We start from the raw sequence: 14,792 nt of genomic DNA on the forward strand, positions 1-14,792 counted from the left end.
GCATAAGAATATGTCGCGACCACCTGGACCAGCAAGGAAGACGCGACCCGGGATTCTTCTCAATGTGGTTTATTCAGGACCTTTTACAACATCTTCTCTCCTGCTTCTTCTGCCCGCTTCTTCCTGCTTCTCTGTTCCCCCCCCCCCCCCCCGCCCCCGCGCTCTGGTTATAAGTCTCCTGGATGGCCAATCCTGAAGCACCACTTGGCATATACCGATAGGGTCGCAAACACGGAAGCAAACTAGGAACCAAGTCATAGCCATATAAGGAGTTGTTTTTACAGAGAGCACTTGTCACCGGGAAGACAGAAGGCGGGAGCCAGCGCCATCTTACCAAGGAGCTACAATGTTGCTTTTGTGGCCACGCCTTACTGCCTGGCTGTCTTTGGTCGTGGCTCCCGCAGCTCTCCACAAGAATACACGTTTTTCTCAACAGCACATGGAACATTTTCTAAAATAGACCACATTTTAGGCCACAAAGCAAACTTGTCCAAATTCAGAAACCTTGCATTCTCTCTGACCACAAGGGAATAAAATTAGAACTCAGCACCAGATTTTCTAATTTTTAAGTTAAAGAATCTTTAAAAAACCGTTAAAAACAATGTGAAGATTCCTTAAAATTTTTGGTTATGTCCAAACCTCATAACCTTTTGAATTTTAAACTTAAACTCTCCCATTGTTACAGCATGCTGACAACTCTTACCTTGAACATGTTCATAAACACATACAAAACACTCACACAGATCTTAAAGCACACAAAAAATCAAAATCAGTTGTACGTACATTTTCTAAAGTTTTTAAAAAAATTTTAAGACAATATTTCTTTTAAACGAAGTACCTTTGTTGAGCTTCATTTTTCCAGGGCTTGCTTGTTTAGCAAGGTATTTCACTAATCAGTCTTTTGAATCCCTTCTGTTGGAGGAGGGCTGGGTGAGGGGGTCACCTGAAACTGAACGGGCCTGATTTTTACCCAATTTTGACAAAAGCACTTTACAAATTGTTAAGCTGTCTGGAGCAGCTGAAAGTCCAGACCAGGCTCACTGCTATCTACACCCTAACCTCTCCAGCAGCCTCCACCAGGAGAAGGTGCACCTGAGGCTTGTCCATGCCCCTCCTCTTGGCTGCTGTAACAAAAGAAGGGGGGAGGGAGACTTAGCAGGTCTGTGACCAAGCCCAGCCAGAGGCTGAGACTTTTATTCCCCCAGAGATGTTCAAATAAATATCAAAAACACTGATAAACACAAAAACCAAGGATTCACATTTAAAACTGGTACCAATTCTAAAACGGAACTAGACAAAACAACAACCAAAGGCTGAGTTGGGGACTAATGGGCCCCCAGAAATCTGTGCTGTTCTCAAGCTGAATCCAGAGTTTGCTGAGTGAGCCTGCCACTCTCACCCAGAACTTCCCTACCTCAGAAAACATAGAACAGAAAACACACCAAAGTAAACAAGACAGACAAGTGGCCACAAAGACGAAATCAGGTCTCAGTGAATGGGGCAACATCTCAACACCACTCACTTACCAGGGGACTCGGACCCCCTCTACTCACCTCGGGAGGATTTTTCTTTTAGATTCCTGCAAACATTGACCCAGGAGCCTTCCAAGGCAGAGGAGAATTCCCAGTCATCTTGGGGCAAGGGAAAGAAGTTCCTAGTGGCTGTCCCCTCAGACTGACAGGTTCTCCCCCGTACTCAGACCCCCTGGGCTAAGGCCCGAGGCTAAGATCTTGCTGGTGCCACTTGCAGGTGGTCAGTGGCAGTTTCATAAAAAAAGAAGGAGCTACAGAGAAACAGATATTAAGGGGGTGTTAGCCAGTCTCCTCTGAGCCCTTGCATCAGGATGAATCTGGGAGGAGAAACATTCCAAGAATTCCAAAAGACACACAGACAAAACACTGAACCCTGAGACAAGACATGTTCACAGCATGTGCATTGTAGACTGTCAGTCAGAATGTGCTGGACTACAAATGGGCCCAAATGTCCACACTAGTGGACAGTCTACCCTGTACACTATCAGTCAGAAAGTGCCGGACCCCGCACTAGTGGATAGCCTACCCTGTAAACTATCAGTCAGAAAGTGCCAGACTCAAGCTTCTGCACTAGTGGATAGTTTACCCCCCAGGAGATCTGAGGGACAACTCCCACCGGCCCCGTTGGCTGTCTTATAGCACGTCCGCCAAGACCTCTTGCCAACCCCAATACAGAACCTGCAGGGAACTCAAATACCAGATGATTTCAGAATGGCAATGCCTCTACTTACTTGCCGGGCTTCTCATGACTCCTTGGTTAAGGCGTCTGGGTGGGCTTTGGGGGGATTCCCGGCCAATGCACCAAATGTAAAACTGAATTTGGAAATCCTTACCCAAAAGACCACCAGAGACCATCAACAATGTAAAAGCAAAGGAGTCTTTATTGCAAGCTGGAACTTGGTCCCCCCACAGCCCATGACGCTAAGAGGCCCCAAGACCAGGGTTATAGTACTTTTTATACAATTTTTAGGGAAGGCAGGGACTTTGTATACATCATAGCATCTTACAACAAATTATAAGACATCGCGGGGAAACTCTTAATACAATTTTATAGTATGATTGGCGCACTACAAAGCAGAAACAGGTTGTTGGTTAGATCAGAGGGTTGAAGTACTTTAAACTGGTTGGCTTGCACCACAGGGAGTCTCAAGGACACACTTGCTAAACTGCAGGGTTCCTTTTTTAAACAAACACCATCTGTGGCCTAACTGTGGGGGTCACCATGCCCTCCAGCACCTGCCTGCCTGCGGTTTCCCCAAGGATAGTTTATGTTCCTAGTTGCCAAGGAATTGCTTCTTCTGTTCATTCCCAGGCTGGGCTCATGGTCAGCTGCATAACTCATACTTCAGAAGATGACATCTAGCTCAAGATGGAGTCACTCAGGCCTCAAGCTCCTCAACAGCCTCTTCAAAAAATTGTGCTGGTAGAATTGGCTGTACACAGAAAACTGTAGTTATATCCTTATATATCCCCCTGCACCAGAATCAATTCCAAATGGATCGAAGACCTCATTGTAAGTCCAGATTCCTTGAAAATGTTATAGGAAGCGTTAGGGGAAACACGAGGGCCCCTTGGCATAGGTCAAAACTTCCAAAGATCGCGAAGCACAACAAATCAAAGTAAGTCTGGATAAATGGGATTACATCAAACCAAACCAATCAGTTGTCAGACTCAAAAGCCATGGAGAAGAGATAGTGTAGCACAGATTTATTAAGGAGCAAATCTACAGATGAGAGCCTCAGCCAATGCTAAACACTTACTACCTTTTCTACCTAGGTTATTTATAGTAGATTTACATGTATATAAGAGTTTTCTGGTGGGGATTAGAAAGACATAGATAGCATGTGAAATGAGTTTTAGCTGGAGAAAGGGAGGGATTAAGGCAGTGGGGTCTATAGCTCAAAGTCTTGGCTTGGTGCCAGCTAAGAAGGGCGTAAAGCAGGAGTTGTTATAAACAAAAGCACTGGTCTGAAGCCTCAAAATAAGGACCCTTGTCTATGTGAACCAAACAGTCTCTAACATGAGGTTTTATTTAAATTAACAAGCACAAGTTTAGATTTTTGCAGAGTGGGAAGGTGTATAGTCACAGGCAATGTCTGCTATGTCAGGTAATCCAATCTACACTTTCACATGTTACCCAATAGCCAGGTTTCAACACAAATAGATACAATGAGATTGTACAAATGAGACTTTGATTTTTCCCTCTCATGAAACAAAATTCTGTCAAATGCTTTCTGTCCTCCAGATGTTAACACAACATTTCTCATTATCTTTTCTACTATTTTGTTTTCATTATTGATGTTCACAGTACTTTTTATTGTTGTCTTCTGTGTATATGCAATTTTTAGGGCTTGAACTCTATGTTTAATGGTCTCCATTGTATTTTTTGCTCATGGGTGATGACACTATTCCTTGAGCCACATCTTTACCTTCTCCTTCTTGCTGGATAATTGGAGATAAGTTTTCACATTTTTTTTGTATTTTTTATTTTTTTATTGTGAAAATATTGTACAGAGGGGTTAAAATTACATGGGCAAGATAATGAGTGCGTTTATAATCAAGAATTCTAATGACAACAAATGCTGGAGGGGATGTGGACAGAAGAGAACTATACTGCATTGTTGGTGGGAGTGTAAACTTGTTCAACCACTTTGGAAAACAGTATGGAGGTTCCTCAAAAGACTCCACATGGAGCTCCCCTGTTTCCCAGCAATCCCACTTTTGGGCATTTACCGAAATGATCACAAACAAGACCACACTAAAGCTACCAGCACGACTATGTTTATTGCAGCATTATTCACCATAGCTAAGATATGGAACCAACCCAGATGCCCCTCAGTAGATGAATGGATCAAGAAAATTGGTATATATACACAATGGAATTCTATGCCTCCATCAGAAAAAATGACATTGCCCCATTTTTTAGGAAATAGAAAGACTTGGAAAAATTATATTAAGTGAAGTAAGCCAGGCCCAAAGATGCATAGGTCCCATGGTTTCCCTTATATCTAGTATATGTCTGAGTCAAGTTTTCAAATTTTGTCTGGTTAGACTGACATTGAAACAAAATCTTTAGTTCTTAGCCTCCTGAGTTTCTAGGATTCTACACATGAGCCTCTAACACCAAGCTTTGCTATACTGTTATTTTAATTATGTGGTAGAAGAAAGTGGAAGTATATTTTTGTTGTGTGCAATCTTCAAATACAAGTTTGAATCAACTGTTATCAATTTTAACTGTTAAATCAATGAATATTACACATTCCCACAGAAATATAATTGAAAAAGGGCATAATTGTTTTGATAAAACAAGTAATGGAACCATTTTTTTCACTTTACAATTCATGTTTTATATAACCTTAATTAGCGGACTTCCATGACTAAAAGTAAATATATTAATTGTATACCACAAGAAGCAAAGTGATTATAGTTAAGAATATATATTTCATCACAGTGAAAAGATAAGGGTTGAGCAGTCTCATTAAAAAGAAATGTTACACACAGAAACTAATGGATATGATATAGCTTGATAATTGCACAAGATATAAATGAATGGGATTACCACACCATACCTCATAAATGTGCAAAATATAATTATGTAGGTAGGTGCCAGTGGTTCATATTTGTAATCCTAGCTAGTAAGGAGTCTGAGAGCTGAGAATCATGATTCAAAGCCAGCCTACGCAGGAAAGTCCGTGAGACTCTTATCTCCAATGAGCCACCAGAAAACTGGCAGTGGTTCAAATGGTAGAGGACTAGTCTTGAGGTGAAGAGCTGAAGGACAGCGTCCAGGCCCAGATTTCAAACCCCACAACTGACAAAAATTAAAAATAAACAAATATTTTGACATAAAATTTAAAATATATATGCTAAAACTTTTTAAATCCTCACTAGATATAATAGTTTATATAAATGTAAAGAACTGTTTTCTGGTTTTAGTTGAACCATGCCTGTAAAAGCAAAATGTCTTCTGAGCTTTTCAGTCTTTCTTTTTTTTTTTAATTGTGAGAATACCATACAGAGGAGTTACAATTACATGGGCAAGAAAACTGGTACATTTCTTTTTTTTTTTTTTTTTTTGATCCGGTCATGGGGCCTGAACTCTGGGCCTGGGCGCTGTCCCTCAGCTCTTCAGCTCAAGGTTAGCGCTCTACCACCTGAGCCGTAGCACCACTTCCGGCTTTTTTATTTTATTTTATTTTTTTAAATTTTTTTTATTGTAAAGATACTATACAGAGGGTTACAGTTACATGAGTGAGGTAATGTCTTGAACATTGTTACCCCCTCCATTGTTTTCCCCCTACCATCCCCTCCCGCCCTCCCTTCCCCAAGGTTCTTTTTTTTTTTTTTTATTGTGATTAAGTGATTACTTAATTTCCGGAAATTCACAGTATTGTGGAATAATGATGCTCATTTAAAGTCACAAGTTCATTCTAACTTTCCTGGAGCAAATTGTCTATCACAGTCTATAATATATAACGGTGCTCATATGTTATATACCATATATGTGATCAGCAGCATTGGGATATTTAGTAGTGGTTCAACCAGATGAGTGGGAGTTCTTTGTTTCTTAAGTCCTGTTAGTTTTGTCATATCACCTAACATTTTGGATTCATCATCCACTTATCAGGGAGACCATGTACTGTTTGTCTCTTCGTTCTTGGCTTACCTCGCTCAACATGATTCCTTCTAGCTCCATCCATTTCCCTGAAAATGCCATTATTTTGTCATTTCTAATGGCTGCATAATATTCCATTGTGTATAGATACCACAATTTTTGGATCCATTCATCTGTGGTGGGGCATCTAGGTTGTTTCCATATCCTAGCTATTGTGAACAGTGCTGCAATAAACATGGAGGTGCACGTGTCCTTGTATATTGGTTCCTGTTGTTCAGGGTAGATGCCTAGAAGTGGTATGACTGGGTCTTAAGGGAGGTCAATCTTTAGCTTTCTAAGGACCCTCCAGACTGCTTTCCAAAGTGGTTGTATGAGTGTACATTCCCACCAGCAGTGTAATAGCGTTCCTCGTTCTCCACATCCCCTCCAGCATTTGTCATTGGCTGATTTGTGGATGTGGGACATTCTGACTGGGGTAAGGTGGTATCTCAGGGTTGTCTTTATTTGCATTTCCTTCACCACCAGGGATGATGAACATTTCCTCATGTGTTTCTTTGCCATTTTTATTTCTTCATTTGAGAAGTCCCTCTTTAGTTCCCTTGCCCATTTAGTAATTGGTTTGTTGGGTTTGGGAGGGATTAGTTTCTTGAGTTCCCTGTATATACAGGTTGTTAACCCCTTGTCTGATATATTGCTGGTAAATATTTTTTCCCAATTAGTTGGTTGTCTTTCTAGCTTGGTTGCGATAGCTTTATCTGTGCAGAAGCTTTTTATTTTAAGGTAGTCCCATTTGTCGAGTCTCTCTCCAATTTGTTGTGACCCTGGGACTCTGTTCAGGAAGTTCCTTCCTGTGCCTATTAGTTCAAGTGTCTCTCCTACTCTGTCCTGCAGTAGTTTCAGAGATTCAGGTTTAATGTTAAGGTCTTTAATCCATTTTGAGTTGATGTTGGTGCATGGTGATAGGCTGGGGTCCACTTTTAGTTTTCTGCATGTGGCTGCCCAGTTTTCCCAGCACCAGCGGTTGAAGAGGCTGTGTTTCTTCCATTGTATGTCTTTGGCTCCTTTGTCGAATATCAGCTGGCTGCAGGCCTGTGGATTTATTTCTGGATCTTCTATTCTGTTCCATTGGTCTTCGGGTCTGTTTTTGTGCCAGTACCATGCTGTCTTTGTTATTATAGCTCTGTAGTAGTGTTTGAAGTTCGGCATGGATAGCCCTCCCATATTGTCTTTATCCCCTAGAATTGTTTTGGCTATTCTAGGTCTTTTGTTGTTCCATATGAATTTTTGGACTGTTTTCTGTATTTCAGTGATGTACGTCATTGGGATTTTAATAGGAATTGCATTGAATTTGTATATTAGTTTTGGAAGTATTACCATCTTTACTATATTAAGTCGGCCTATCCAGGAGCATGGGAGGTCTTTCCATTTCCTAGTGTCTTCTGCAATTTCTTTCTTTAACTTTTTATAGTTCTCATTAAATAGTTCTTTTACATCTTTGGTTAGGTTAATTCCTAAATATTTTATTTTTCGGGAGGTTATTGTGAATGGGGTTGCTCCCTTTATTTCCCTCTCTTCCTGTACATTATCAGTGTATAGGAAGGCAACTGATTTTTGTGGGTTTATTTTGTATCCTGCTATTTTGCCGAAGTGATTTATGATTTCTAAGAGTTTGGGGATGGAGTTTTTGGGATCGTGGAGGTATAGTATCATGTCGTCTGCAAAAAGGGATAGTTTAACTTCTTCTTTCCCTATGCGGATCCCTTTAATGTCTTTTTCTTGCCTTATTGCCCTGGCTAAGGGTTCTAGGACTATATTGAAGAGGAGTGGAGACAGTGGGCATCCTTGCCTTGTTCCTGATTTTAGGAGAATTGGTTGTAGCTTTTCCCCATTAAGTATAATATTGGCTATTGGTCTGTCATAAATGGCTTTTATTGTTTTTAGAAGTGTTCCTTCTATTCCTATTTTCTCCAGAGCTTTTTGCATGAATGAATGTTGAATTTTGTCAAAGGCCTTTTCTGCATCTGTGGCGATAATCATGTGATTCTTGACCTTGGCTCTGTTGATATGTTGGATTACATTTATTGACTTACGTATGTTAAACCATCCCTGTGTCTCTGGGATGAAGCCTACCTGGTCATAGTGAATTATTTTTTTTATGTGTTTCTGGATTCTGTTACCTAGAATCTTGTTAAGGATCTTTGCATCTGTGTTCATCAAGGAGATTGGCCTTTAATTCTCCTTTTTGGTTGGGTCTTTGCCTGATTTGGGGATGAGTGTGATATTGGCTTCGTAGAATGAGTTTGGGATAGCTCCTTCCTTCTCTGTTTCTCTGAAGAGCTTGAGGAGTATGGGTATTAGTTCTTGTTTAAAGGTCTTATAGAATTCTGCTGTGAATCCATCTGGTCCTGGGCTTTTTTTTGTTGGAAGACTTTTGATAGCTTCCTGTATCTCATTATAGGATATTGGCTTATTTAATTGGTTAACTTCTTCTTTGCTCAGTTTGGGCAACTTGTATTTCTCTAAAAATGCATCCATTTCTGCCCGATTTTCTTCCTTTAGAGAGTATAGCTTTTGAAAGTAGTCTGTTAGAATTGTTTGGATATCTTGGGTACGTGTGGTGATGTTTCCCGTGGCATCCCTAATCCTATTAATATGGGTTTCCTCTCTTCTTTGTTTAATTAATCTAGCCAATGGGCCATCAATTTTGTTTATTTTTTCAAAGAACCAGCTTTTTGTTTGGTTTATTTTGGTTATGGTTTTCTGATTTTCTAATTGGTTAATCTCTGCTTTTAATTTGGTTATCTGGCTTCTTCTAGTAGCTTTAGGTCCCATTTTTTCCTGTTTTTCTAGCTGTTTTAATTGCAACATGAGATTAATTACTTGGTCTGTCTCCATTCTCTTGATGTGGGCACTGAGGGCAATAAATTTGCCCCTCAGGACTGCTTTTGCTGTGTCCCTCAAGTTTCTTTGTGAGGAGTTTTCATTTTCACTGAGTTGTAGGAAATGCTTTATTTCTTCTCTGATCTCTTCTGTTATCCAGGCATTGTTAAGGAGTGTGCTGTTCAATTTCCATGTATTGGAGAAATTTCTGCACTTTTTGGTCCAGTTGGTGTATTCTGTCTTCTGTATCTGACACTCTACCTTCCATTTCATTCACTCTGTTGACAGTGGCTTCTATTGTGGTTTGCATGGAGGAAATGGATCCCTTTCTGGATTCAATGTTGGTTCTCAGAGTACTGATCTCACCTCTCAATGAGGTATGCATTACCTCTAATTTGGCGTTTATCTCACTTCTTACTGAGGTTTGTGCAGCTTCTATTTTTGCATGCATCTCTTGTTTGATACCCTGTATCTCTTTGGATAGTTCATCCTTGTGCTCTTTCAATTTCTGTTCAATTTCTCGCTTTATTTCTTGAGTCATTGCCTCCCGGAACCCTTGGAAGTAGCCTTTGTCTTCCATTTCTGCTTTGCTCCCACTGGGGCTCTCCCCTGTGTGGCTGCTGGCTTTTGAGGTGAGCTTGCTGTCCTGGGTGATAGTAAACCTTGTGATTTTTCTCTGTGATTTTCGCATGGAGGTTCAGGAGACTGCTCTTCAATTTTGTTTTGGTGTGTCTGTCTTTGCTTGGTTGCTGATTCTGTATTGGTAGAGAGAGTCTGTGCCTGATCTGGGTCCTGTTGGGAGCCTATTTCTAGCTGCTATTCTGACTTACTTAGGATTCTCAGCTCTCTGCTGTAGATTGCTGGCAGTTCCCGCCTTTGGAAGGGTTGAGCAGCCTAGACTGCTTGTGTTTGCTCCTACGGGTGCTCTTGTGAAGAACAGATGCTCTGGATGCATTCTCCCAAATGCTGGAGTCTGCTATGGGCTCCTGATGTGTTTTTGTTAATTTGTTTTGGGCTGGTTGTGGGCTTGAACTCTAGGTTTGGGTGCTGTCCCTCAGCTTTTCAGCTCAAGGCTGGCACCCTACCGTTTGAGCCACAGCACCACTTCTGACCCTTTTTGCTTTTGTGATGCTGAGGAATCAGATCCAGGGCCTCATACATCCAAGACTATCACTCTATTGCTGAGCTGCCTTAACAGTCTGAGCTCCTGCTTACTATCAGGTGCTGGCAGCCTGTGTTGCCCAATTCCCAGTCTAGGGTATATGGGTGGAGTTTTGGTGGGGTTTGGGCTTCTCTTGTCCTGGGCCTCCAGGTCTTTTGTTGTCACAGGCGTGCTTCCCGGGGGAGTGTTGTTTCCTGGTTTTCTTCCCTCTGTTGAGGCGTATGCTCAGCTTTTTACTTCAATTGGGAGGAGTTGGTTGTGTTGTTCAGGCGCCGGATCCCCGGGCCTGGTTCCGGCCCCAGCCTGGAGCACGCTTGTTAGGCCTGTGCTGATGTGTATACCACCTAGGTTATGCAGCCTGGAGTGCACTCGTTAGGCCTGTGCTGATGTGTATACCACCTAGGTTATACAGCCTGGGGGACACAGTTCAAATTTCTTCTACTGTTGGTAGTCTTGACCCAGGGGCGCTGTTCCTGGCTTGGGCATTTAAGCTCCCTTCCAGGGGTGCTCTTGCTCTAGCCTGGCCAGCTGAGTGTGCTCCACGGGCTGGTGGAGCTCTCAAACAGTTCCCAGTTTTAGTGGGTCCTGTGGTCCGGGTGCTGGGGTAGGGTGTCTAGGTCAGGTTCTGGGGATTCCCTCCAGCTCTGGTCTCCCTTGAGGGATACACTTCCCCTGTGGGGTACTCACCCTGGAGCTGGTTGTTTCTGTGTGGTGTAGGTCGTCAGTTGTTGCAATCCGGGCTGGGTTGGGCGGTGGTGGCTCTGTGTCATTCTTTTCTGTCTCTGCCTCTGTTGAAGCTGTCGGGTCAAGAGTGTCCATGCTCAGGCAGCTTCTTCTCCGTACCTCTGGGGCCCGAGTGACCCCGCCGGGTCGTTGCGATCGTGATCGGGTGGGCGGGTGGTCTGCAAACAGGACCCTTTGTCGCGCTGCTGGCGCTGAGCGGCTTTGGCGGGATGGAACCTCTCTGCTCGGGTGGAGAGTGCTGGATCGTTGCGATAGCGATCAGGCGGGCTGGGTGGTCTGCCGACAGGTCCTTTTGTCACTCTGCTGATGCCGAGCGGCTTTGGCGGGATGGAGCCTCTCTGCTCGGGTGGAGAGTGAGGGGTGGGGGTAGGATCCTCGTGGAGACTCCTGGCTGGTAGGTTTCTCTGTTCCTGGCGATCTGCTGTTCTGCAAACCAGTACCTGATGTTCTGAAAGCAGCCGCCTGTGTCTCTGCTGTGTCTCTGGGGCTCCCATAGCCCCTGCCGGGCCGGCTGGCCGGCGGCTTGGCGCACTGCCGCGCGGCCAGTAAAGGTTGGTGGAGGGGTCTTCACTTTTCTCTGTTTTGAAATTCTTCTTTTCCTCTCTTTCTTTTTTTGTTATTCTCTGCCTCTGGTTTTTCTCTGAGTGTTTGTCTTTTTGTTGTTGTCGGTCTCTTGGGGAGATTAAGCGTTGGAACTCGAACTCTCTTTTTGGTTGGAGAGAGCTGTGGCGTTTCCCTACTGCCCCGTCGCCATCTGGGTCCCCCCTCAGGAGTACATTTCTTATCAAGCATTGTTGCCTCCTCTTTGTTTCGCCTCCAATCCCTTCCCATACTCCCCTTCCCCCCACCCGATCTACCCCCCACACCACACCAAAGTTGTAAAGTTCGTTTTTCAACATAACTACTTGTACATCTCATTATTGCAATGGGTCCACCTGTATCCCTAGTTAAACAATTTGTTTTTTTCCCTTCCCTTCCACAAATACCAACATAAAATACAGTGAAAGCATGGGTTATACGGTGGGGAGGGGACATACAAAGCAACAAAGATATAAACTTATAATATGTTAGAAACAATTGCATGAAAGGAAAAAAAAACAAAAAAAAACATATGAATATTTATCTTGGGGTTCATTCCCCTAACATCATCTTATCTGACCTTTACTGCTTGACTCAGACATATACTAGTTATTGCAAATAAGGGAAACCATTGAAATAGCACAAAGACATCATTGGACATGAGATAACATGTGTTTCAGAGACAACTTAGTAAAGACAAAATATGGAATTTAAATGACTTATAAAAACATTATCCATGTACATATGGCCATATAAGATGGTGTTAAGTGAAATGAACCCCAAGATAGGGACACAATTTATTGTTTCTTTTTTTTTGCGGGGGGGGGGGTCCGGTCGTGGGGCTTGAACTCTGGGCCTGGGTGCTGTCCCTCAGCTCTTCAGCTCAAGGCTAGTGCTCTACCACTTGAGCCACAGTGCCACTTCCAGCTTTTTTCTTTTTGCTTATGTGGTGCTGAGGAATTGAACCCAGGGCCTCATGCATGCAAGGCAAGCTCTCTACCACTGAGCTACCTTCCCAGCCCCAACTTGTTTCTTTCTTGCTATTGTTTCCTACTCGTGCTGGATTTGAACTGCAACCCTCAGATCTCAGCCTCCTGAGTAGCTAGCATTATAAGTGTGAGCCACTGGCACATGGTTTAAGATCACATTTCTAACAGTGTACACTCAGGATCTGTAATGTGTATCTTCATCTATCTTTATATGAATCCTTGAGTTAAAAATATGGGCTAGAACTTAGACTTCACACTCAAAAAATATTTCTAGTTTAAAAGTTGATACTCCTGGGGTGGGAAGGTGGCTCAGTGGTAGAGCACTTGCCTTGCATGCCTGAGGCCCTGAGTTCGATTCCTCAGCACCACATAAGCAAAAAGAAAAAAGCTGGCAGTGGTGCTGTGGCTCAAGTGGTAGAGTGCTAGCCTTGAGCTGAAGAGCTGAGGGACAGCGCCCAGGCCCAGAGTTCAGGCCCCATGACCGGATCAAAAAAAAAAAAAAGTTGATACTCCTGGAAAAATAAAACCTAAGAATATAAAGGAGACTGGAAAGTTGAGTGTGCATCCAGCCTGGGAAGAACAGTCTCTGAGACACTATCTATAATTAACCAACCAAAAACCTGGATTGGAAGGTTGCCTCAAGTGATGGAATACTAGTCATGAGCAAGATTGTTGAATAAGAGCTTGAGGATTTTGCATACAAACATACACATACACACAGAAACACTTCTATGTGCAAACACACATACACAAATGAAACAACTCTCAGAATGTGCAGAAAAGTTAGAAAACAATAGAAAATATGTCCTGAGTAAGACTAGATCAAATGATAATTTTTACTATGAGAAAGTCCTCAAGTGAACTTTCTTCAAAAATGTTTGAGTATATTACATAGGTAGGGACCAGAGATAGTAAGAAAGTCATGTAATCATTATTAAAGGGATCAGATCCAATGAGGAATGAATCAGAGACCCCTGCAGGTGCATCTGAAAATGTTCATATACTGTGTCAAATATTAGAACATCTTTGAAAATAGTACATAAACAGTCTGAGCAGTCAGTCTAGTGAATAATATCATTGGAGAAGTTCAGAATCGCTAGTCTGTATCTAGATTAAATAAACCAACAAACTATGGCAGGGCAATGTGATACAAGCCTGGAATTCTAGCACTCAGACTAAGACAGGAGATTAGAGAGTGTAATTACATAGTGATACCTTCCCTGGACCAGGTAGTATAATTTTGTCTCAATGAAACATACCAAATAACAAGAAAGGGATTCACAGTTAGAAGTTTGGGATAATTTTGTCATTATGTTTTGAGAAGTCGTTTCCTATTGAAATGTAAGTCATTTATAATCTTCAGTTGTGTTTTTAATACTCTCTTCTTTACAGAATATTCCTAGATGTGAAATGGCTCATGATTTCCCAACCAAAAATTTGAAAAAGTAAGTATCATTCTGTTGGATTCCAAAGAAATCTTGAAGGCTTACAAAAGTTTAAACCTGGAGAAATAGCAATGTTCATCTAATGTAAGACTTTGTAGAATTGCTAAATTAGAATTTAGATTTAAAATAAATATTTTGGTTTTGTTTGTAATTTCATATTCTATAGAATACTACAAAATTCTTTTTAAGTAGAGGGTTTAATTGACAAATTCACAAATGATTCTGGCATTCTATTTGCCTAAAATATTCTTTCAAGCAAGGTATAATTAGAACTTAGTTAATACATAATTCCATCAGTTCATGTATAAAATGATAACGTGAATAATCTGGACAGAGTTGCCGACAAATGGATGATACCAATTTATAAATTTAGAAAAAGCAACTTTTTGAGGCTTTGGTGTAACATGGTGTGAAGAGAGCAAGTGTGTGACATCTTGGTTCTTCTATCTATTTGTAACACAGGAAGCAATTTCCTTAATTATGTGCCTCTGTATACAATGAGAAAAATGCTAGGGTTGGGGTTTGTTTTTATTTTGTTTTTTGTTTTGTCCTAGGGCTTGAACTCTTGGCCTGGCCATTCTCTCTGAGCCTGTTTTTGCTCAAGGCTCATGCCCTACCACTTCAACCTCAGTGTCACTTGTGTCTGGCTTTTCTTGAGCAGTTTATTGGAGAAAAGAATCTAAGGAAACTTCCTGCCTGGGTGGGCTTTGAACCATAATCTTCCGATCTTAGTCTCTGGAATATCTATAATAGATTAAAAATAAATATAAATATTTGCAAGTGTTCTGATTTCAAGAATACTACTGGGGGGGAAATGTTGCAGCAAAGTTTAGTGTAGTGTTCTTT

The 14,792-nt window shown here is 41.8% G+C and overlaps 1 long non-coding RNA gene across 1 annotated transcript; it reads right to left on the reverse strand.

Moving 5' to 3' along the window:
- Positions 1-228: 228 nt before the first annotated feature.
- LOC138826290 (uncharacterized) lies at positions 229-1,781 on the reverse strand. The gene is made up of 3 exons (XR_011371640.1): positions 1,554-1,781; positions 839-1,124; positions 229-451 (listed from the first exon to the last, which is right to left on the reverse strand). It is a non-coding gene; the product is annotated as an uncharacterized lncRNA (long non-coding RNA).
- Positions 1,782-14,792: the final 13,011 nt, after the last annotated feature.

Source organism: Dipodomys merriami, unplaced genomic scaffold, assembly GCF_024711535.1.
Source record: "Dipodomys merriami isolate MVZ:Mamm:240054 unplaced genomic scaffold, mDipMer1.0.p SCAF_141, whole genome shotgun sequence".
Lineage (NCBI taxonomy): Eukaryota > Metazoa > Chordata > Mammalia > Rodentia > Heteromyidae > Dipodomys > Dipodomys merriami.